Consider the following 23822-nt stretch of genomic DNA (forward strand, 5'->3'; position numbering starts at 1 on the left):
CCATTCCACCTCAAGTTGCACCTGGCCACCCCTTCAATGTTACTCACCAAAGATAAACTCCTATCTTTAGCTTAGTTTAGTCTTTTAGTTTCATTTAGAGATACAGCGCTGAAACCAGGCCCTTCGGCCCACCGAGTCCCGCGCCGAGCCAGCGATCCCCGCACACTAACGCTATCCTACACACACCAGGGACAATTTACAATTCTTACCAAAGCCAATTAAAACCCTGCACTTCTTTTGGAGTGTGGGAGGAAACCCTTGCACCCACAGAAAAATCACGCAGACAGCGCCCGTAGTCGGGATCGAACCCGGGTCCCTGGCGCCGAACGGCAGTATTACTACATCACCGCGCCGCCCAACTTTAAGATTTCAAGTTTTCTCTAATAAAGCATAATCCATAATGTAGGTAGACACAAAATGCTGGAGTATCTCAGCGGGTCAGGCAGCGTCTCTGGAGAATAGGAATAGGTGACGTTTCGGGTCGAGACTCTGTGGGCAGATACCAGCTCTCGGACACCTTCTCCTTCTCTCCCCTGGACCATGACCCCGCAGATGAGCCCCAGGCCATCATTTCACAGACTATCTCTGATTTTATCACTTCCGGATATCTGCCCTCCACAGCCTCCAACCTTATCATTCCCCAGCCCCGCACGGCCTGGCTTTTACCTTCTCCCCAACATTCATGAACACGACTGCCCCAGCAGACCCATTGTTTCTGCTGCTCCAGTCCCACTGAAATCATTTCCCCCATGCCTCAACTACATGCTATCTCCGCTGGTCTAACCCCTCCCGACCAATGTCCAAGACACTTCAAAATAAAGTCTGAAGAAGGGTCTCGACCAGAAACGTCACCCATTCCTTCTCTCCAGAGATGCTGCCTGGCCCGCTGAGTTGCTCCAGTCATTTGAGCCTATCTTTGGTTTAAACCAGCATCTGCAGTTCCTTCCAACACATAATCCATACTATACAGGGAATTGTATTCAGGAAAAGCAGTTGTGTTATTAAATCCGATCATTCCCAGCAGATGACAAAAGAGATACATTAATACACTTGGAAAGATCGGACGCAAGTAAATCATTCAGTGGTAACATAAGATCTTCTTGAGGGGTGGTAAAAGGAAACAATTGTACAGTCAAGGTATTTCTGCTTGGCTGTAGTGGGATTAAGTTCACCCTGGAGTTCCATTAAACTCCAATAGGCATTTTTCCCCCTCCAGTAAAAGTAACTGCAGGTTCTGTGTAAGTACTTTGAAAACTACACGCTGAAAGGAAGGGGCAGCATGGTGCTACAGCAGTAAAGTTGCTGCCTAATGGCCCTGTCCCACGGTACGAGTTCATTCCAAGAGCTCTCCCGAGTTTAAAAAAAATCAAACTCGTGGTAAGCACGGAGAATGAACGTGGCGGGTACGTCGGAGCTCGGGGACGTCTCTTAGCGCTAACGGCAGGTACTCGGGAAGCCTCGCTAACGGCAGGTAAGCACGGGAAGACTCGTGAAGATTTTTCAACACGATGAAAAATGTCCACGAGAGCCCCGAGTACCGACGAGCGGTCATTACCGTAAATCTCCAAGTTCGAATCAGGGCAAACTCGGAATGAACTCTTGGAATGAACTCGTACCGTGGGACAGGGGTTTAACTCTTTCAGCACCCAAGAACCGGGCTCAAGTACTGTATGTACGGAGTTTGTACGTTCTCGCTGTGACCGCGTGGGTTTTCTCCGGGATCTCAGGCTTCATCCCACACTCCAAAGACGCACAGGTTTGCTTGGTATAAGTGTAAACCGTCCCTCGTGAGTGTAGGATGGTGCTAGTGTGCGGGGATCGCTGGTCAGCGCGGACCCGGTGGGCTGAAGGGCCTGTGTCCGCGCTATATTTCTAAACTAAACTAAACAGTAGAAAAGCCAAAAAGGGTATGAGATAAGGAGATAAGGATAGACGAGGCACGAAATGTGAAGCCGGAGGAAGGAAGGGGCGGGTAGGGTAAAGGGAGAAACGGGAGCAGGTCCAGGTGGAGATTAGTCGGAGTAGCAAAATCATGCCGTACGATCTGATACAAACCGCCAGAAAACCATCTATGACTTACGTTTAAATGTCGATGAGATGCATCCCAGTACTTGAGACTTCAAGTATTTCTAAACTGTCTCTCTTTATAACAGAAGATTTGTGCTGGCAGAAATTTCTCAAAGAAATGTAAACAATACATGAAAATACAAATGTACTCATGAATATAAATAGTGCATTTTTGCCTATTAAAGCATAAATGATCTGTTTTGACTAAGTATGCTGTAATGCTTCCTGATCTAAAAGGGCAGGTCTAATCTGTCATGTTCCTCTTTAATTCCCATTTCAGACACAAGTCCAAAGCAATCATAATGTAGGCTGACATGCCAGAAGGATTCTCGAGCCGAAACGTCACCCATTCCTTCTCACCAGATGCAGCGTGACTCTGTCTCTACGCTTGTAGGTTCATTCCCCAGTGTGTAGGATAGAGCTAGTGTATGCAGCGATCGCCGGGCAACACAGACTCAGTGGGCTGAAGGGCCTTTATCTCTCAAGTCTAAAGTAAACTCTAAAGTCTATAGGTTGGTCACACACACACGCTCACACTCACACTCACACTCACACACACACACACTCAGCACTCACACACACACTCACACACGCCATGCACACTCACACACACACACTCACACACAAACGCTCACGCTCATGCTCACGCTCACACACACACACACTCACACTCACGCACACACACTCAACACTCACACACACACTCATGCACATGCACACACACACACACACACTCATGCACACGCACACACACACACACACACTCACACTCACACTCACACTCTCGCTCATTCTTTAGGTTTTCCACAAGAAACCATTCCTTCTCTCCAGAGATGTTGCCTGTCCGGCTGAGTTACTCCAGCACTCTGTGTCTATCTTGAGTGTAAACCAGCATCTGCAGTTCCTTCCTACACATGCACGAAATTCAGCCAGGGAATGAGTCTGCCGCATATAACGGGTGAACATTTATTCCACTAGAGCTGCTGGTATTAATATATCAATACCCAAGGTAGAACCAATTTGCAGTAAATGGTCTGGACATAAACACTGGACTGTTAATGTGTGTAGATTAATTTTATTTTGTACATTCTGTTTCATTTAGTCTGTCAGGGCTAGTAAACCTTCTGTCCAAGTGTGACATAACAATGGAACATAAGCTGCTTGACTATGTGGTGAACCCTCTGTCACCCCAGCTGAGGAGATGCCCCGTCTCCCACAATTCTGTTCATTTCGGTTTACATTCAGTGTTGTATAAAAACAGTACACAGTTATTGTTTGAAGGTTTTCTCTGCATGCGGCACGGTGGCACAGCGGTAGAGTTGCTGCCTCACAGCGCCAGAGACCCGGGTTCGATCCTGACTACGGGTGCTGTCTGTACGGAGTTTGCACGTTCTCCCCGTGACCTGCGTGGGTTTTCTCCGGGTGCTCCGGTTCACTCCCACACTCCAAAGACGTGCGGGTTTGTAGGTTTACTTGGCTTCAGTACAAATTGTAAGAACGTGCAAACTCCGTGCAGACAGCACCCGCGGTCAGGATCGAACCCGGGACTCTGGCGCTGTGAGGCAGCAACTCTACCGCTGCACCACCGTGCTGCATCTGATAGCTGCCAGCCTGGACTGTGATACGATGATATCTCAGCCTTCCTTGAAGCTTTGGGAAGCTCACAATCTTGGCCCAATCCCCTGTTCACTCTGGGAAGTGGACTTTGTAAGTCATAAGGTGATAGGAGCAGAATTAGGCCATTCAGCCCATCAAGTCTACTCCGCCATTCAATCACTGCTTACTCCTGCACCTATTTTCCATGTTTCCATGTTTCTAGTAGGTGATCGATGGTCGGAGTGGACTCAGTGGGCCGAAGTAAATTTCTTGGCCTCTATTCCCTGTCCTACACTCTATCCAAAGATAGACACAAAATACTGGAGTAACTCAGCGGGACAGGCAGCGTCTCTGGAGAGAAGGAATGGGTGACGTTTCTGAAGAAGCATCTCGGCCTGAAACATCACCCATTCATTCTGTCATGTCTGGCTGAGCTACTCCAGCATTTTATAGACAATAGACAATAGGTGCAGGAGTAGGCCATTCGGCCCTTCGAGCCATCACCGACATTCAATGTGATCATGGCTGATCATCCCCAATCAGTACCCCGTTCCTGCCTTCTCCCCATATCCCCTGACTCTGCCATTTTTAAGAGCCCTATCTAGCTCTCTCTTGAAAGCATCCAGAGAACCTGCCTCCACCGCCCTCTGAGGCAGAGAATTCCACAGACTCACAACGCTCTGTGAGGAAAAGTGTTTCCTCGTCTCCGTTCTAAATGGCTTACTCCTTATGCCCCTGTCCCAATTAGGAAACCTGAACGGAAACCTCTGGAGACTTTGTTCCCCACCCAAGGTTTCCGTGCAGTTCCCGGAGGTTCCCGGAGGTTTTTGTCAGTCTCCCTACCTGCTTCCACTACCTGCAACCTCCGGCAACCACCTGCAACCTCCGGGAACCGCACGGAAACCTTGGGTGGGTCACAAAGTCTCCAGAGGTTTCCGTTCAGGTTTTCTAAGTGGGACAAGGGCTTTATTCTTAAACTGTGGCCCCTGGTTCTGGACTATGTGTCTATCTTTGGTGGGAGGTGGGATGTGGGGGTAGTTCCCTTGATTCCTGGGATGGCAGGACTTTCATATGAAGAAAGACGGGATAGACTCGGCTTGTACTCGCTAGAATTCAGAAGATTGAGGGGGGATCTTATAGAAACTTGCAAAATTCTTAAGGGGTTGGACAGGCTAGATGCAGGAAGATTGTTCCCGATGTTGGGGAAGTCCAGAACTAGGGGTCACAGTTTAAGGATATGAGGGAAGTCTTTTAGGACCGAGATGAGAGAATCATTTTTTACACAGAGAGTGGTGAATCTGTGGAATTCTCTGCCACAGAAGGTAGTTGAGGCCAGTTCATTTGGCTATATTTATGAGGGAGTTAGATGTGGCTAAAGGGATCAGGGGGTATGGAGAGAAGGCAGATACAGGATACTGAGTTGGATGATCAGCCATGATCATATCGAATGGCGGTGCTGGCTCGAAGGGCCGAATGGCCTCCTCCTGCACCTATTTTCTATGTTTCTATGTTTCAATCAGGGACATGGTGAGGGGTATCCATAGATGAAATATATCTGTGGTATAAATACTTCTCCCTTCTTTCTTCTTTTCTTCCTTTGACAGGCAGCGAGTAAAATCCAAATTCCTCCATTCCATTAGCTGTGCGAACAATGCGCGGACTAGTTTGAGCTTTCATGCACCAGGCTGGCCGATGCCTTTATTCTTCTCACAGGCCTTCTGCAGAGGTAACGTGAGTCGCTGCGCACTCTGGACTTTGAAGTCAAGGCGATTGTGACAAATAGTCTACGGTGACAAAGGGCCAGATGTGACCATTGATGGCCCCCTGAAGCTACCCACCTTAGATAGCCGGGGGGGGAAGGGGGGGGGGGGTGAGTGATAGAACCGCTGGAACCTGGTTCTTTTTTTCAAATCCACCCAGACAGACAAAAGTTTCCTATTTCCCGCTTGGCTGAGAAAAACTAAAAGATCAAAAAGGACTTCGGATCAATTCTTTGTGGAGATGCGTCTGCAGTGAAAGCAGATGCCGAGAGGAACTCCAGCCATTTGTACAGTGAGCCGGTTCCCAAACCGAGACACAGGCGAGATGCTTAAGAAGGAACTGCAGATGCTGGAATAATCGAAGGTAGACAAAAGTGCTGGAGAAACTCAGCGGGTGCAGCAGCATCTGTGGAGCGAAGGAAATAGGTAACGTTTCGGGCCGAAACCCGGAAGGGTTTCGGCCCGAAACGTTGCCTATTTCCTCCAAGGGTTTTCGGCCCGAAACGTTGCCTATTTCCTTCAAGGGTTTTCGGCCCGAAACGTTGCCTATTTCCTTCAAGGGTTTTCGGCCCGAAACGTTGCCTATTTCCTTCGCTCCATAGATGCTGCCGCACCCGCTGAGTTTCTCCAGCACTTTTGTATAACACACGCAAGGTAGTTGAGTTGAGTTTAGTTTAGAGATACAGCGCGGAAACAGGGGAATTTTCAAACAGGGCTGCAACCCTGCACAGAGTACGTCAGACCCAACATGTCACCGGCCAGACCCCGCAAAGCAATGCCACTTGTATTAAAAAGGAACTGCAGATGCTGGTTCATACCAAAGGTAGACACCAAATGCTGGAGTAACTCAACGGGTCAGGCAGCATCTCTAGAGAACAATGCAATGCAATACAATCAGTTCTATTCGTCGCTTTGCACATAAAGTGCAAGTGAAAATGGATAGGTGACGTTTCGGGCCTGAACCCTTCTTCAGACCTGACCCCAATGTCTCTACCCGAAACGTCACCCATTCCTTCTCTCTAGAGACGCTGCCTGTCCCCCTACCCTGAGTTACTCCAGCATTTCGTGCCTTTCTTCGGTGAAAAGCAGCATCTGCAGTTCCTTTCTACACAAATATCCTCTATCCATTTTCTGCAGAGATGCTGCCTGACTTGCTGAACTCCTACAGCAATCTGTGTATAAAGCAGTTTTCTCTCATGCTCTGGAAATACTTTCAAATGGGGCGGCACGGTGGCGCAGCGGGAGAGTTGCTGCCTTAAGTAAGTAAGTTATATTCCCATACAAGGAATGTGCCTTGGTGCTCCGCCCACAAGTAACAACATGACACACAGTGACAGTTACGAATGACTCAGTAAACACTAAACATTAATAATAATAAAACATTAATGATAAAACACCATTGATCAAGCATGTGAACCAACAAAATACCAGATCAAAGGGAGGCTACAGGTTTTTGGCTGTTGAGTAGAGCAACTACTTTTTATGTCTGGCTGTGGCAGCTTTGACCGTCCGGAGTCGCCTTCCAGAGGGAAGTGATTCAAAGAGTTTGTGCTCAGGGTGAGAGGGGTCAGAGGCGAACTTGCCTGCTCGCTTCCTAGCAACACCGCAGCCCACTACAGCACCACAGACCCAGGTTCGATCCTGACTACGGGTGCTGTCTGTACGGAGTTTGCACGTTCTCCCAGTGACTCTTCCGGTTTCCTCCCACACTTCAAAGATGTTCCTAGTGCGTAGGAGAGTGCTGATGTACGCTGGTCGGCGGCAACTCAGTATCCACTCTGTATCTCTGAAGCCTAAAGTTTAATCTCAATGGCAATATTGTCTATTGTCAATAGACAATAGACAATAGGTGCAGGAGTAGGCCATTCGGCCCTTCGAGCCAGCACCGCCATTCAACGTGATCGTGGCTGATCATCCCCAATCAGTACCCCGTTCCTGCCTTCTCCCCATATCCCCTGACTCCACTATCTTTAAGAGCCCTATCTAGCTCTCTCTTGAAAGCATCCAGAGAACCTGCCTCCACTGAGGCAGAGAACTCCACAGACTGATGAAGCCGTCCAAACAGGAATAATTTAGTCGGGGATAATTCAGTCCGCAATTGACTTGATCGGAATGAGAAAAAGGAATGTTTACCCCAGCAAAGGCGGAATCAGTGCATCGAGACCAATAGATCTCCAATCAAATGGGAACTGTTGATGTTGGCAGTGGGTTTCATCAGTCAATACCCCAGTCAAATGGACAATATGTGTCGTGGCTGAGATACATCTACAAAGATTTAATTAGATGTTATGCTGTCAGAATGCAAGACGAGAAAACTCATCGAGTTCGCAAAGCTTCAACTCGCTTGGAATCAACAAAGTTTTGAAACTCCAAGCCATGCTCACAAATGTAAACACGCCGTTCCACGTTGCTCTGATATTTATCTCAAGGCCCATGTTTAGTCGCCCCCCCCCCCCCCCCCCCCCCCCAGCATAAACTCTTCTAAACAAAGCTTGGATTTCGTAACAAGAGGATTGAAAACTTGCAGCTTCTGTGGTTGTGGCATTCTGTGGGAAGACTGAGGTCTGTGGGTCTGACACCTGAGAGACACAAATCTTCCCCAGGGGGGTAGAGGCGTTCATGAAAGCATAGACTTCTGGCCACGGAAGCAGTTGTTTTTGCAGAGTTTGGTCTTGGTTTAGTTTAGAGACACAGCCTTTAGTTTAGAAACAGGCCCTTCGGCCCACTGAGTCCGCACCGACCAGCGATGATTCCCGCACACTAGCACTATCCTACACACACACTAGGGACAATTTACAACTATACCAAGCCAATTAACCTACAAACCTGTACGTCTTTGGAGTGGGGGGGGGGGGGGGAACCGGAGCACCCGGAGAAAACCCACGCGGTCACATGGAGGACATGCAGACTCCGTACAGTAAGTACTGTAAGTAAGTAAGTTTATTGGCCAAGTATTCCCATACAAGGAATTTGCCTTCGTGCTCCGCCCACAAGTAACAACATGACATACAGTGACAGTTACGAATGACTCAGAAAACACTAAACATTAATAATAATAAAACATTAATGATCAAACACCATTGATCAAGCATGTGAACCAACAAAATACCAGATCAAAGGGAGGCTACAGATTTTTGGCTGTTGAGTAGAGCAACTACTCGTGGATAAAATCTGGTTTTTTTTGTCTGGCTGTGGCAGCTTTGACCGTCCAGAGTCGCCTTCCAGAGGGGAGTGATTCAAAGAGTTTGTGGCCAGGGTGAGAGGGGTCAGAGATGATCTTGCCCGCTCGCTTCCTGGCCCTTGCAGTGTACAGTTCGTCAATGGTGGGAAGGTTGCAGCCAATAACCTTCTCTGCGTCTGCCATTCCCAGGGCCCAGAGTTCAGGCAGGTCGAGACACAGAAACTACAGCACAAAATAAATGCGGCTGTAAGTGACTGTGTTATTCTACAGCTGCCTATTAAGGCACAGTGTCACTGAATGCAGCAGAATCATGTGTCAGAAGGAACTGCAGATGCTGGTTTACACCGAAGTCAGAAAAAAAAAGTGCTAGAGTAACTCAGCGGGACAGGCAGCATCTCTGGAGAGAAGGACAATAGACAATAGGTGCATGAATAGGCCATTCGGCCCTTCGAGCCAGCACCGCCATTCAATGCGATCATGGCTGATCATCCCCAATCAGTACACCCCGTTCCTGCCTTCTCCCCGTATCCCATGACTCCGCTATCAGGAATGGGCGACGTTTCGGGTCGGGAACCTTCTTCAGGCTGAACAGAATTATGTCATGCAATCTTAAAGACATTATAACTTGCTAATTTGTCAAAAGAAAAATTGCAATATTGGTATTTTTCCTCTCCAGTGCTCCCAACACACAAAAAAATATGAAAGTGAGTGTTTCCAAAATTAGATGGCAATTTACTTGCAAGGGTCTGACAGCGTTGGAGAAGTTGTTCTTGCAGCATGTATATCATGAGGCTTTCACAATATCTCTGCTGATGTTATGACTTTCATTCAACGCCCCGGTAACCATAGTAACACTTTTACTTTCATGACAATTAACCTCTTTTCTGTTCCGTGAGATCGAGATTTGTAATGCATGCTAAATCTGCGGCCAAATACATAGATGTGGGCAATTTAACCCATCAGGGCAGCGGTTAGAACTGTCGCTTTGGGAGGCTTCGGGGACTTTCTGCAGATGGAGAAAGTGCTTAGAAACATAGAACATACGTACAGGTGTAGAGGCCATTCGGCCCTTCGAGCCAGCACCGCCATTCAATGTGATCACAGTCAGTACCCCGTTCCTGCCTTCTCCCCATATCACCCTGACTCCGCTATTTTTAAGAGCCCTATCTAGCTCTCTCTTGAACGCATCCAGAGAACCTGCCTCCACCGCCCTCTGAGGCAGAGAATTCCACAGACTCACCACTCTCTGTGAAAAAAAGTGTTTCCTCGTCTCTGTTCTAAATGGCTTACACATTATTCTTAAACTGTGGCCCCTGGTTCTGGACTCCCCCAACATCGGGAACATGTTTCCTGCCTCTAGCGTGTCTAAACCCTTAATAATCTTATATGTTTCAACAAGATCCCCTCTCATCCCTCTAAACTCCAGAGTATACAAGCCCAGCCACTCCATTCTATCAACATATGACAATCCCGCCATCCCGGGAATTAACCTGGTGAACCTACGCTGCACTCCCTCAATAGCAAGAATGTCCTTCCTCAAATTTGGAGACCAAAACTGCACACAATACTCCAGGTGTGGCCTCACTAGGGCCCTGTACAACTGCAGAAGGACCTCTTTGCTCTTATAAACTCCTCTGGTTATGAAGGCCAAATTCGCTTTCTTCACTGCCTGCTGTACCTGCATGCTTACTCTCATTGACTGATAAACAAGGACCCCCCCAGATCCCGTTGTACTTCCCCTTTTCCCAACTTGACACGATTTAGATAATAATTTCCTCCCACATTCCAAAGATTTGCAGTTTTGTAGGTTAATTGGCTTCTGTAAATTGGCCTTGGTGTGCGGGGTGATTGTTGGTCGGCACAGACTCGATGGGCAGAAGGGCCTGTTTCCACACTGTATCTCTAAACTAAACTAAACTGAATAGTCGGGAAAAAAAGAAAGAGTGTATGAGCCAAGCCGTCTGGAAGAGGTTTGGACACAGTTGTGAGCACCTACACACAGATGGGAGAGTCAAGATCTTACAGATGTGAAATATGATACTGGAGGTACTCGACTCATTATGCAAGGAGCTGTAGTATAACACAGACTGTCAGAAACTAGTCCTCTTCTGTTCCGTTTGAGCGGCACGGTGGCGCAGCGGTAGAGTTGCTGTCTCACTGCGCCAGAGACCCGGGTTCGATTCTGACTGTGGGTGCTGTCGGTACGGAGTTTGGACGTTCAGACTGTGACCTGCCTGGATTTTCTCCGGGTGCTCCGGTTTCCTCCCACACTCGAAAGACGTACAGGTTTGTAGGTTAATTGGCTTTGGTAAAACTGTCCCTAGTGTGTAGTGTAAAGCCCCTGTCCCACTTAGGAGACCTTGCCCGCCACCCAAGGTTTCCATGAGGTCACCGGAGGTTTTGGTCACTCTCCCTAATGGTCGAAAGTGGTTTCCGCGTGGTCGAGGCTTCATCGAGGTTGCTGCTATTTTATCATCATGATCAAAACCGGCCTCGACTAAAAATAGGTTGCCGGTTTAAAAATCGATAATATTTTAGTCGCAGGTCTAGTCGAAGCCGGTTTTCTTCAAAACCTTCAGGAAGGTTTTCAACGTAGCGTGGGAGGTGGTAGGAGGTTGCAGGTCACCTCGACCTTGATTTGTTTTTGGGTGGCGGGCAAGGTCACCAGAGGTTGCTGTTTAGGTCTCCTAAGTGGGACAGGGGCTGTAGTGTACGGGGTGATCGCTGGTCAGCACACTCATGGTGGCCTGAAGGGCCTGTTTCCACGCTGAATCTCTAAAGTAAAGTTTAAAGTCTAAACAAATTAACCGTTCAGGAGGCAAAAGGAATTGCAGATGCTGGTGCTGGAGTAACTCAGCAGGTTGGGCAGCATCTCTGGAGGACATGAGTGGGTGACGTTTTGAGTCGGGGGACCGTTCTTCAGCCTGAAGAAGGGTTCCGAACCAAAACTACACCCATCCATGTCATCCAGAGATGCTACCTGACCTGCTGAGTTACTCCAGCATTTTGTGTTTCAACCACCTAGGTATTTCACTGCTGTATTGAAATTACTCCTGTGATTGCTACACGTGACTAAACTTCAATTTTAGTTTAGTTTAGTTTAGAGATACAGCACGGAAACAGGCATTTCGGCCCACCGAGTCCGCATCGACCAGCGATCCCCACACATTAACACTATTCTACACACACTAGGGACAATTTACAATTCCACCCAAGCCAATTAACCTACAAACCTGTACGTCTTTGGATTGTGGGAGGAAACTGGAGCACCCGGAGGAAACCCGCGTGGTCACGGGGAGAACGTACAAACACAGTGCAGAAACTTCCCGTAGTCAGGATCGCACCCGGGTCTCTGGCGCTGTAAGGCAGCAACCCTATCATTCTATTAATCTCATTCTTTTAATATTTATACACAAATCAGATGCAATTCGTTGTGGTTCATATTTCTGTTTATAATTGTTATTATTAGTTGACTTGAACAGTAGGAACTTAGTTTGTGTTTTGTGTTCCACATATTGTTACGTCCTCGTTAGATGATATCTCATATCTTGGGATCCTATATTTGTAAAAATTAGGGAACTTGCTTCACGTTAGTTTAGATATAGAGCACGGAAACAGGCCCTTCGGCCCATCCTGGTCACGCCAACCATCGACCACCCGTTCACTAGATCTATGTCATCCCACTTCCTCACCCCCATGCCAAAAATGCTTTTCGCTGTACCTCAGTGTATGTGACGCTGAACCAAACCGCCAACACACCAGCGGAGATTTAAGAGGCCCATTAACCTACAAACCCGCACGTCTTTGAGATGTGGGAGGAAACCAGAGCACCCGGAGGAAACCCACGCGGTCACGGGGAGAACGTGCAAACTCCACACCTGAGGTCAGGATTGAACCCGGGCCCCTCGTGCCGTGAGGCAGCAGGTCTACAAGCTGCACCACTATGCCGCCCGTTCATCAGCATAGGGTAAAGTTCCGCTTGGAAAGATTTACACTGAAGATAGACACAAAATGCTGGAGTAACTCAGCGGGTCAGGCAGCATCTCTGGAGAGAAGGAATGGGCAACATTTCGGGTCGAGACCCTTCGTCCGACTGATGTCAGGGGAGAGGGAGAAACATAGATAAAGAAGGTAGACAAAAATGCTGGAGAAACTCAGCGGGTGGGGCAGCATCTATGGAGCGATGGAAATAGGCAACGTTTCGGGTCGAGACCCTTCTTCAGACTTAGATAAGGAAGTGTAAGGTGTGAAAATAGGACAAAAGGAATGGAGATCAAGGAACATGTAGAATAGATCATTGTTAGCTTGGAGAAGATAACAACAACAAAGCAAACAGAGATAACATGTAGTCGGAAACAGTAAGACTGGTTGGAGAACTGGGAAGGGGAGGGATGGAGAGAGAGGAAAAGGAAGGGTGACTTGCAGTTAGAGAAGTCAATGTTCATACCGCTGGGGATGTTATGGGCCCACGCGAAATATGAGGCGCTGTTCCTCCAATTTAAAGATTTACATTGCTCTGAAAAGGGCTGCCCATTTACAAAAGCTCCGGTTCCAGACCATGGCTCAGGCAAACCTCTGGGAATTAGCTGAGTAGTGTATCCATGAAAGAGTCTCGACCCGAAACGTCACCCATTCCTTCTCTCCCGGGATGGCGGGACTGTCATATGTTGAAAGAATGGAGCCACTGGGCTTGTATACACTGGAATTTAGAAGGATGAGACGGGATCTTATTGAAACATATAAGATTATTAAGGGATTGGACACATGTTCCCAATGTTGGGGGAGTCCAGAACCAGGAGACACAGTTTAAGAATAAGGGGTAGGCCATTTAGAACGGAAATGAGGAAAAACTTTTTCACCCAGAGAGTTGTGAATCTGTGGAATTTTCTGCCAGTTCTCTGGATGCTTTCAGGAGAGAGTTAGATAGGGCTCTTAAAGACAGCGGAGTCAAGGGATATGGGGAGAAGGCAGGAACGGGGTACTGATTGTGGATGATCAGCCATGATCACAGTGAATGGCGGTGCTGGCTACTCCTTCACCTATTGTCTATTTGTCTGTCTGCCTGTCCCGCTGAGTTACTCCAGCTTTTTGTGTGTCTATCTCCAGTGCATCTGTGAAGTTTGAAAAAGGAGGGAAAAGGTTGGACAATGATCAAGGAACCTAATAGATAATCCTTGGAAGCATCACATAGTGCAGACTATCAGTGTCCATCGGCCTGCGTACGGATAATAATACTCATGGCCTCGTTAATGGGCTGCAGATCTTTTGAAGAAGCAGCTAAACCACGGCATAATTTATGTGTATTCCCAGATGACATATGATAAAGATTGTGTGGAAAGGTTTCCAAATGACCTAATGGAATAAATGTTGAAAATATGAAACTAACTTGGCACACGGGCAGGAACGGCAGTGATAAATGACTGAGAAATAATACTGGGGGTCACTTTTACACCAAGTAAATAGTTTAAGTCCTGCATGTTGCAATTTAAAAGAAGGGAACTGGTTACATTTACATGGCATGTTTCATCTTCACAATGTCCACAAAGTATTTCACAGGCAATAAATTTATAATTGGAGTTCAGTCACTGTTATTGTGTAGCAAACTCAGATGTAATTCCAGTGTAATTCCAATGGAATACCTACTACAGTAGGTGGTTGAAATACATGGGGCTGGGTGGTACAGCGGTAGAGTTGCTGCCTCACAGCACCAGGGATCCGGGTTCGATCCTGACCATGGGTGCTGTCTGGACGGAGATTGGAGGTTTGTAGGGTTCATTGGCTATTATAAAATTATAAATCGTCCCAAGTGTGCGTAGGATAGTGTTAGTGTTTTGGTGTGGGGTAGTGTTATGCCTCTGTCCCACTTAGGAAACCTGAACGGAAACCTCTGGAGACTTTGTGCCCCACCCAAGGTTTCCGTGCGGTTCCCGGAGGTTTTTGTCAGTCTCCCTACCTGCTTCCACCACCTGCAACCTCCGCAACCACCTGCAACCTCCGGGAACCGCACGGAAACCTTGGGTGGGGCGCAAAGTCTCCAGAGGTTTCCGTTCAGGTTTCCTAAGTGGGACAGGGGCATTAGTGTGCGGGGTGATCGCTGGTCGGCGTGGACTCAGTTGGTCCGCGCAATATCTCTAAAATCTAAAATAAAGAAGGTAGACACATAATGCTGGAGTAACTCAGCGGGACAGGCAGCATCTCTGGAGAGAAGGAATGGGCGACGTTTCGGGTAGAGACCCTTCTTCAGATTAATGTGAGTTCTTGCACTTGGGAGGTCAGGGGTTATGGGGAGAAGGCAGGAGAATGGGGTTGAGAGGGAAAGATAGATCAGCCATGATTGAATGGCGGAGTAGACTCAATGGGCCGAATGGCCAAATTCTGCTCCTATGTCTTATGAACTTATGAAGGGGAAGGTAAACAATTCATGGCAAGACCTTTAACAAGATTGTGGAGGAAGGAACTGCAGATGCTGGTTTAAACTGCGGATAGACACAAAGTGCTGGAGTAACTCAGCAGGACAGGCAGCATCTCTGGAGCGAAGGAATAGGTGACGTTTCGGGTCGAGACCCTTAAGGGTGAGGCAGCATCTATGGAGCGAAGGAATAGGTGACGTTTCGGGTCGAGACCCTTAAGGGTGAGGCAGCATCTATGGAGCGAAGGAATAGGTGACGTTTCGGGTCGAGACCCTTAAGGGTGAGGCAGCATCTATGGAGCGAAGGAATGGGTGACGTTTCGGGTCGAGACCCTAAGGGTGAGGCAGCATCTATGGAGCGAAGGAATAGGTGACGTTTCGGGTCGAGACCCTTAAGGGTGAGGCAGCATCTATGGAGCGAAGGAATAGGTGACGTTTTGGGTCGAGACCCTTAAGGGTGAGGCAGCATCTATGGAGCGAAGGAATAGGTGACTTTTCGGGTCGAGACCCTTCCGGGTCTCGACCCGAAACGTCACCCATTCCTTCGCTCCATAGATGCTGCCTCACCCACTGAGTTTCTCCAGCATTTTTGTCCACCTTCGATTTTTCCAGCATCTGCAGTTCCTTCTTAATCACTACAGTTTGTGGTTGTTTGTTCTCAATGACTTCACTATTCCTTGCACGAGATGTCGTCTGTTTTAGTTTTAACGCAGTGTCGTTTAGTTTAGGGTAGTTTTGTGTAGTGTAGGAAGGAACTGCAGATGCTGGTTTACACCGGAGATAGACACAAAATGCTGGAGTAACTCTGCGGGACGGGCAGCATCTATGGAGCGAAGGAATAGGCGACGTTTCGGGTCGAGACCCTTCTTCAGGCTGGTTTGGTCTACAAACCCTTCGTGATTTGTTCAGCACCAGCGCCCTCTGCCCTGGGAATGTGCAACTGCGGCCTTTCCCAGGCAAGGCTGGGTGACTCACAATTACTCAACTTGGAGAGAGGAGATTGCTTTAGGATGTTTGTGGAGGAGTTCCCGAGCAAACAGACAAGGCTGCATGATAATACAATTCACTGGCGCCTGGGACTTCCATGGGTGTTCTCCCAATCTCCTGCCCCCGGCTCGGCAAGGAACCCAACGGAAACATCAGAAAAATACCATTCGAGTCAAGAGGGCTTGTCATTGTGTCGGAAGGAACTGCAGATGCAGGTTTACACTGAATGATAGACACAAAATGCTGGAGTACTCAGCGGGACGGGCAGCATCTCTGGAGAGAAGGAATGGGTGACATTTCTGGTCGGGACCCTTCTTCAGACTGAGGAAGGGTGCTGACCTGAAACATATAAGATTACTAAGGGTTTGGACACGCTAGAGGCAGGAAACATGTTCCGATGATGGGGGAGTCCAGAACCAGGGGCCACAGTTTAAGAATAAGGGGTAGACCATTTAGAATGGAGATGGGGAGAAACTTTTTCACCCCAGAGAGTTGTGGAGCTGTGGAATTCTCTGCCTCAGAAGGCAGCGGAGGCCAATTCTCTGGATGCCTTCAAGAGAGAGTTCGATAGAGCTCTTAAAGATAGCGGAGTCACAGGATATGGTGAGAAGGCAGGAACGGGGTACTGAATGTGGATGATCAGCCATGATCACTGGGAATGGTGGTGTTGGCTCGAAGGGCCGAATGGCCTATTCCTGCACCTATTGTCTATTGTCTATCCATGTCCTCCAGAGATGCTGCCTGATCGCTGAGTTACTCCAGCACAAGCAACACGGAGGAAGGATTATGAAGCTGGATTCTGTCCAACACATTTTACTGACGTGTACATGAAATATTTCTTTCAGAAAATATATCATATTACAGGATCCTTTCAATTTAATGAATCCAAAATTCTTCATTGAGTCATAGAGTCAAACAACGTGGAAACAGGCCCTTCGGCCCAACTTGCCCACACCGACCGACATGTCCCATCTACACTTGTCCCACCTGCCTGTGCTTGGCCCACATCCCTCTAAACCTATCCTATCCATGTACCTGTCCAAATGTCTCTTCAATATTATGATAGTCCCAGCCTCAACTACCTCCTCCTGCAACTCGTTCCATACACCCACCACCCTTTGTGTAAAAGAAGTTACCCCTCAGGTTCCTATTAAATCGTTCTCCCCTCTCCTTAAACCTATGTCCTCTGGTTCTCGATTCCCCTACTCTGGGCAAGAGACTCATTTACCCGATCTATTCCTCTCATGATTTTGTACACCTCTATAATTGTACATACTCAGACTGGAAGTCATTATTTCGACAAAATCACCAAGTTCAACAAATAATGATGTCTTTCCCAAAATAAGTTTTCCCAGGTTTGCAAATCTTGCACGTCTTTGGAGTGTGGGAGGAAACCAGAGATCTCGGAGAAACCCCATGCAGATTTTGGGTCGAACGTGCAAACTCCATACAGACAGCACCCGTAGTCGGGATTGAAACCGGGGTCTCTGGCGCTGTAAGTGCTGTAAGGCAGTAAGGCCTCCGCTGCTCCACCCTGCTGCCCCCTTAAACAGATCCAACACATAGAACAGTGTTTTCAGGGGAACAGGCCCTTCTGCCCACAATGTCCGTGCTAGGAATCAAGCTAAATTAAACTAATCCCTTCTTCATGCATTGAATTCATATCCAGCCATTTACTGCATATTTGCTTATCTGAAAGCCCCTTAAACGTCACTGTCGTATATAAAACGGTTCTGACTGTCTCCTCTATCTATGCCTCAACAGTGGTCACACAGTTTTAAGAATAGGGGTCTGTTGGCTTGGAAGCCGCGGTCTCGGTGGGAAGACGGCCGTTCCTGGCACCCCCAAGCCGCTGGGTTCTCCCGACGCCGGAGTACCATCACCCCGGCAAGAACATCGGGCGCCGTGGCGGCGACTGTGGAGGCTTCAATAGGCCCCGACTTTGGGTGGACAAGAGGATGGGGACTGGACTTTGTGCTCCCCCACAGTGGGAATCACTGTTGGGGGATGTTTTTGTGTTGAACTCTTTTTGAATACTATGTTGTATTTTTATTAGTGTGCTGCAAGGACATCAGATTTCCCCTGAATGAGGGGATTATAAGTTTAATCTAATCTAATCTAATCTAATCTAATTCTATGAACTTTCAATCAGATCCCCTCTGGCCTTCCGACATTCCAGGGGAAAATGTCCAAACTTGTCCAACTTCTCCTAGCTAATACCCTCTAATCCAGGCAGCATCCTGGTAACCTCTCGCGCATCCTCTCCAAGCCTCCACATCTCCTGTAAGGGAGGCCAGTACTCCACACTATCCTCCAGATGCCGTTGAACAAAGGTTTTATAAATCTGCAACATGGTTTCCTGACTCTTATGCCCAATGGCCTGACCACTGAAGACAAGTATTCCATACATGCATTCCAAACACACACACATGTCATAAGGGATTGGACAGGCTAGATGCAGGAAAAATGTTCCCCATCTTGGAGGAGTCCAGAACCAGTGGTCACACAGTTTAAGAATAAGGGGTCGGCCATTTAGGACTGAGATGAGGACAATTTTTTTCACCCAGAGAGGTGTGAATCTGTGGAATTCTCTGCCACTGAAGGCAGTGGAGGCCAATTCATTGGATGTTTTCAAGAGAGAGTTAGATAGAGCTCTTAGGGCTAATGGAATCAAGGGATGAAAGCAGGATCATATTGAATAGCAGTGCTGGCTCGAAGGGCCGAATGGCCTACTCCTGCACCTATTTTCTATGTTTCTATACCCTTTCTTTATAACTCGATCTACGCATTGCTATTTTCAGGCAGCTATTGACAGGGACGCCAGGGTTCCTCTGTACATCTTCACTTTAGAGATAGAAGCGCGGAAAGGAGCCCTTCAGCCCACCGAGTCCGCGATGACCAGCGATCACCCCGTACACTAGCACTATCCAACACACTAGGGCTAATTCACAAGTTTTACCAAAGCCAATTAACCTACAAGCCCGTAGGAAGGAACTGCAGGTGCTGGTTCAAACCGAAGATAGATACAAAATGCTGGAGTAACTCAGCGGGACAGGGGGCATCTCTGGAGAGAAGGAATGGGTGGCATTTCGGGTCGAGACCCTTCTTCGGACTGAAGAAGGTTCTTCAAACCTGTTCATCTTTGGAGTGTGGGAGGAAACTGAAGATCCCAGGAAAAAAAACCCACGCGGTCACAGGGAGAACGTGCAAACTCTGTACAGACAGTGCCTGTAGTCAGGATCGAACCGGGGTCCCTGGCGTGGTGAGGCAGCAGCTCTACCACCGTGCCGCCCCTTGTCAATGCTGTTCAGGGTCCTGTCACGAACTGTTTGCTTTCCCTTAACATTTGACCAGCAAATGAGCAATACCTCACACTTGCCCAAATTAAACTCTGTCTGCCATTTCTCAGCCCATATCTGGAACTGACCCATAAGCTGCGGTATCCTTACAGCAGGCTGCATGCACTTCCGTATCAGCACGATTAAAATCATTAATGACTACGGCAAGTTCGGCCTGAAATATACTCCAGCTGCCCATAAATGGCAAACAATGGAGAAATAAATACAACTTGCTTTGTTGAAATGCTGAATTAAATTGGAATAAAATTGGTTCAAAAGAAAGAGAAATAAAGAAAATTGCTGCAGTCATTCAGGTTAATCAGTCATCGCAACCTAGGATTATGGTCAATGAGTCAGCAATCTGCCAGAATGCAGTTAACCTTCATTAGTTTATATCTGTTCCATGATGTCTCATCAGTGAATAGCAGAATACCTTGCTTATAAAAAATAGGCCAGGTACCTCCTATCTTATCCCACCCACTCCTTTGGGAGGTCATGTTACAGTTCGTTGTATGGGACGTTGGTGAGGCCACGTTTAGAGTATTGTGTCCAACTTTTGTCACTCTGTTGTAAGAGAGATATTGTCTGTGGAATGGGTACAGAGAAGATGTTGCCAAGACACGAGGGCCTGGGCTACAGGGAGAGGTTGAGCAGGCTAAGACTTTATTCCTCGGAGTGCAGGAGGATGAAGGGTGATCTCATAGATTCAAGATTCAAGAGAGTTTATTGTCATGTGTCCCAGATGGGACAATGAAATTCTTGCTTTGCTTCAGCACAACAGAATATAGTAGGCATGAATACAGAACAGATCAGTGTGTCCATATACCATTGTATAAATATATACACACATGAATAAATAAACTGATAAAGTGCAAATAAACAGATAATGGGCTATAAATGTTCAGAGTTTTGTTTGAGTTGAGTTCAATAGCCTGATGGCTGTGGGGAAGAAGCTGTCTCTGAACCTGGACGTTGCAGTCTTCAGGCTCCTGTACCTTCTACCTGAAGGCAGCGGAGAGATGAGTGTGTGGCCAGGATGGTGTGGGTCCTTGATGATGCTGCCAGCCTTTTTGAGGCAGCGACTGCGATAGATCCCCTCAATGGTAAAAGAGATGTATAAAACCAGGAGGGAATAGATAGGGTGAATGCCAGAGTAGGGGATTCAAGAATCAAAGGACATAGGTTGAAGGTGAGGGCGGGAAAGATTCAATAGGAGCTGGAGGTAGAACCTTTGTACACAAAGGATGATAGGTTTATGGAACGAGCTGCCAGAAGAGGTAATTGAGACAGGTACTATCACAATGTTTAAAAAACATTTATACAGGTACATGGATAGGACTGGTTTAGAGGGATATGGGGCAAACACAGGCAGGTGAGACTAGTGTAGATGGGACATGTTGGTCAGTGTGTGTAGGGCCTGTTTCCATGGTGTTGACTCCATGACCAGAAAAGTTATGTTTGAAGAAGAATCTGGCTCAAAATCTCATAGAACCTAAATAGATCAAAGAACAATACAGCACAGGAACAGGCCCTTCGGCCCACCATGTCCATACTGACCACGATGTCAAATGAAACTAGTCCCACCTGCCTGCACATGTTCTGTATCCGTCTATCTCCCACCTATCATGACCATCTAAATGCACCTTAAATGTTACTATTGTGTTGGCTTCCATCAGCTTCCCTGGGAGTGTATTCCAGACAAATCCCATCCAGCAAATTTCATTTGAATCTCCGCTCTCTCATGCTTAACCTTTAGTATTCGACATTTGCACCCGAGGAAAAGATTCTGATTATCTACCACATCAGTGCCTCTCATAATATTGTGGTGGGATTCTCTGCCACAGAAGGCAGTGGAGGTCAACACACTGGATGTTTTCAAGAGAGAGTTAGATATAGCTCTTAGGGCCAATGGAATCAAGGGATATGGGGGGAAAGCAGGAACTGATTCTGGATGATCAGCCACGATCATATTGAATGGCGGTGCTGGCTCGAAGGGCCGAATGGCCTACTCCTGCACCTATTTTCTATGTTTCTAGCTTTCTAATATTATCTATTTCTGTTAGGCCACCCGTCAAACTCTGAGGCTCCATAGAACACAGTGCAAGTTTGTCCAGTCTCTCATGATAGCTAACACACTCCACTCTAGGCCACATAGTGAATAGTGAAAGGCCTGGATATAGTGGATGTGGAGAGGATGTTTCCACTAGTGGGAGAGTCTAGGACTAGAGGTCACAGCCTCAGAATTAAAGGATGTTCCTTTAGGAAGGAGATGAGGAGGAATTTCTTTAGTCAGAGGGTGGTGAATCTGTGGAATTCATTGCCACAGAAGGCTGTGGAGGCAAAGTCAGTGGATATTTTTAAGGCAGAGATAGATAGATTCTTGATAAGACAATAGACAATAGACAATAGGTGCAGGAGTAGGCCATTTGGCCCTTCAAGCCATTCAATGTGATCATGGCTGATCATCCCCAATCAGTACCCCGTTCCTGCCTTCTCCCCATATTCCCTGACTCCGCTATGTTTAAGAGCCCTATCTAGCTCTCTCTTGAAAGTATCCAGAGAACCTGCCGCCACTGTCCTCTGAGGCAGAGAATTCCACAGACTAGTACTAGATTAGTGCGGGTGTAAGGGGTTATGGGGAGATGACAGGAGAATGGGGTTGGGGGTAGAGGTAGATCAGCCATGATTGAATGGCGGAGTAGACTTGATGGGCCGAATGTCCTAATTCTGCTCCTATCACTTATGAACATAGATGTATACACTTCTTCACCCTTGCTAAAGCATTTACATCCTTCCCCCAAAGAGTGCCTCTCTCTGTAAGTAGAGTCAAAATAAAAAGTGAAGATTGTTGTCATAGATGCTTGACAAGGGTGTTGGCTGCAGGAGTCAAATGCTTCAAGGTGTTGGTTTGGATTGGGATGAGTAAGTGGGATGACAGGGTAGTGATTTGTCTATTTATTTGTCTGTGGTATATATACACACACATACACACATGTCTCGACCCGAAACGTCATCCATTCCTTCTCTCCAGAGATGCTGCCTGTTCCGCTGAGTTACTCCAGCAATTTTGAGGTAGAATTTGTGTCTACCTTCGATTTAAACCAGCATCTACAGTTCCTTCCTACACATACATACATACATACATATACTGTCCACACACAGATACATACACATATACATTCATATGCATCCACGAAGAAGGGTTTTGGCCGGAATCATTGCCTATTTCCTTCGCTCCATAGATGCTGCCACACCCGCTGAGTTCTCCAGCAATTTTGTGTACCCATGCATACATACAGACTGAACATTGTATTCTTGTTTATTATGGGTTTTACCGAGTACTATGTTTACATATCCGTTATGCTGCTGTAAGTAAGAATTTCATTGTTCTGTATCCAGACATATGACAATAAAATGCTCTTGAATCTTAAAATATTCATTCTTTGGACTTTAGACTTAAAGAATACAACGTGGAAACAGGCCCCGCGGCCCACCGACTGCACGCCGCACACTAACACCATCCCACACACACCAGGACAATTTATCGTTTTTTTTTAACCGACCCCAATTAACTACAACATGCACGTCTTTGGAGTGTGGGAGGAAAACCGGAGCACCCGGAGAAAACCCATGCAGGTCACGGGGAGAACGTGCAAACTCTTTTTTTTTTTTTTTTTTTTTTTTTTTTTTTATTTCAAAATATACTTTATTCAATTGGTAAATATATACAATTTCTGAACCATTCAAAACAAAATTCATCCGACATTTTCGGAGACTATACAAACTTTTTCCAGTACAATTTTTTACATTTGTCAAATTTCACCAAACAGTCCCCCACCAGTGCCACTCTGTGGCCCCTGTTCAAGTAATAAATATATACAATGTGTACACAGTGCGAAAATTTCCATCTGACATTTCAAGTTCCACAAAAGATGTCCCCCACCTGTGCCACTCATGTGGCCCCCTGGTGTGGGATACCTTCCCTTAATTTAATTTGAGGGGCGTCTCCACCATACTGTGCCCCCCATGTCCAGCAGCGGAAGGACCCTAGACTGTGGCCCTCCCCCACCGAGCCTTGGCGTTGGCTGCACCAAGCTTCAGCGAGTCCCTTAGCACGTACTCCTGCAGTCTGCAGTGGGCCAGTCGGCAACATTCCCCGACGGACATCTCGCTCTGCTGGGTGGTGAGCAACGCTCGGGCAGACCAAAGAGCGTCTTTCACCGAGTTGATGACCCTCCAGCAGCACTCGATGTCAGTCTCTGAATGTGTCCCTGGGAACAGTCCGTAAATCACAGAGTCCTCTGTGACGGAGCTGTTCGGGATAAATCGTTCCAGGGACCCTTTCATACCTCTCCAGACTCGTTTTGCAAATCCACACTCTGCAAAGAGGTGGGCAACCGTCTCCTCTCCATAGCAACCGTCCCGGGGGCAGCGTGCGCTGGTAGTGAGGTTCCGACGGTGCAGGAAGGATCTAACTGAGAGGC

This window comes from Amblyraja radiata, chromosome 29, assembly GCF_010909765.2.
Source record: "Amblyraja radiata isolate CabotCenter1 chromosome 29, sAmbRad1.1.pri, whole genome shotgun sequence".
NCBI lineage: Eukaryota > Metazoa > Chordata > Chondrichthyes > Rajiformes > Rajidae > Amblyraja > Amblyraja radiata.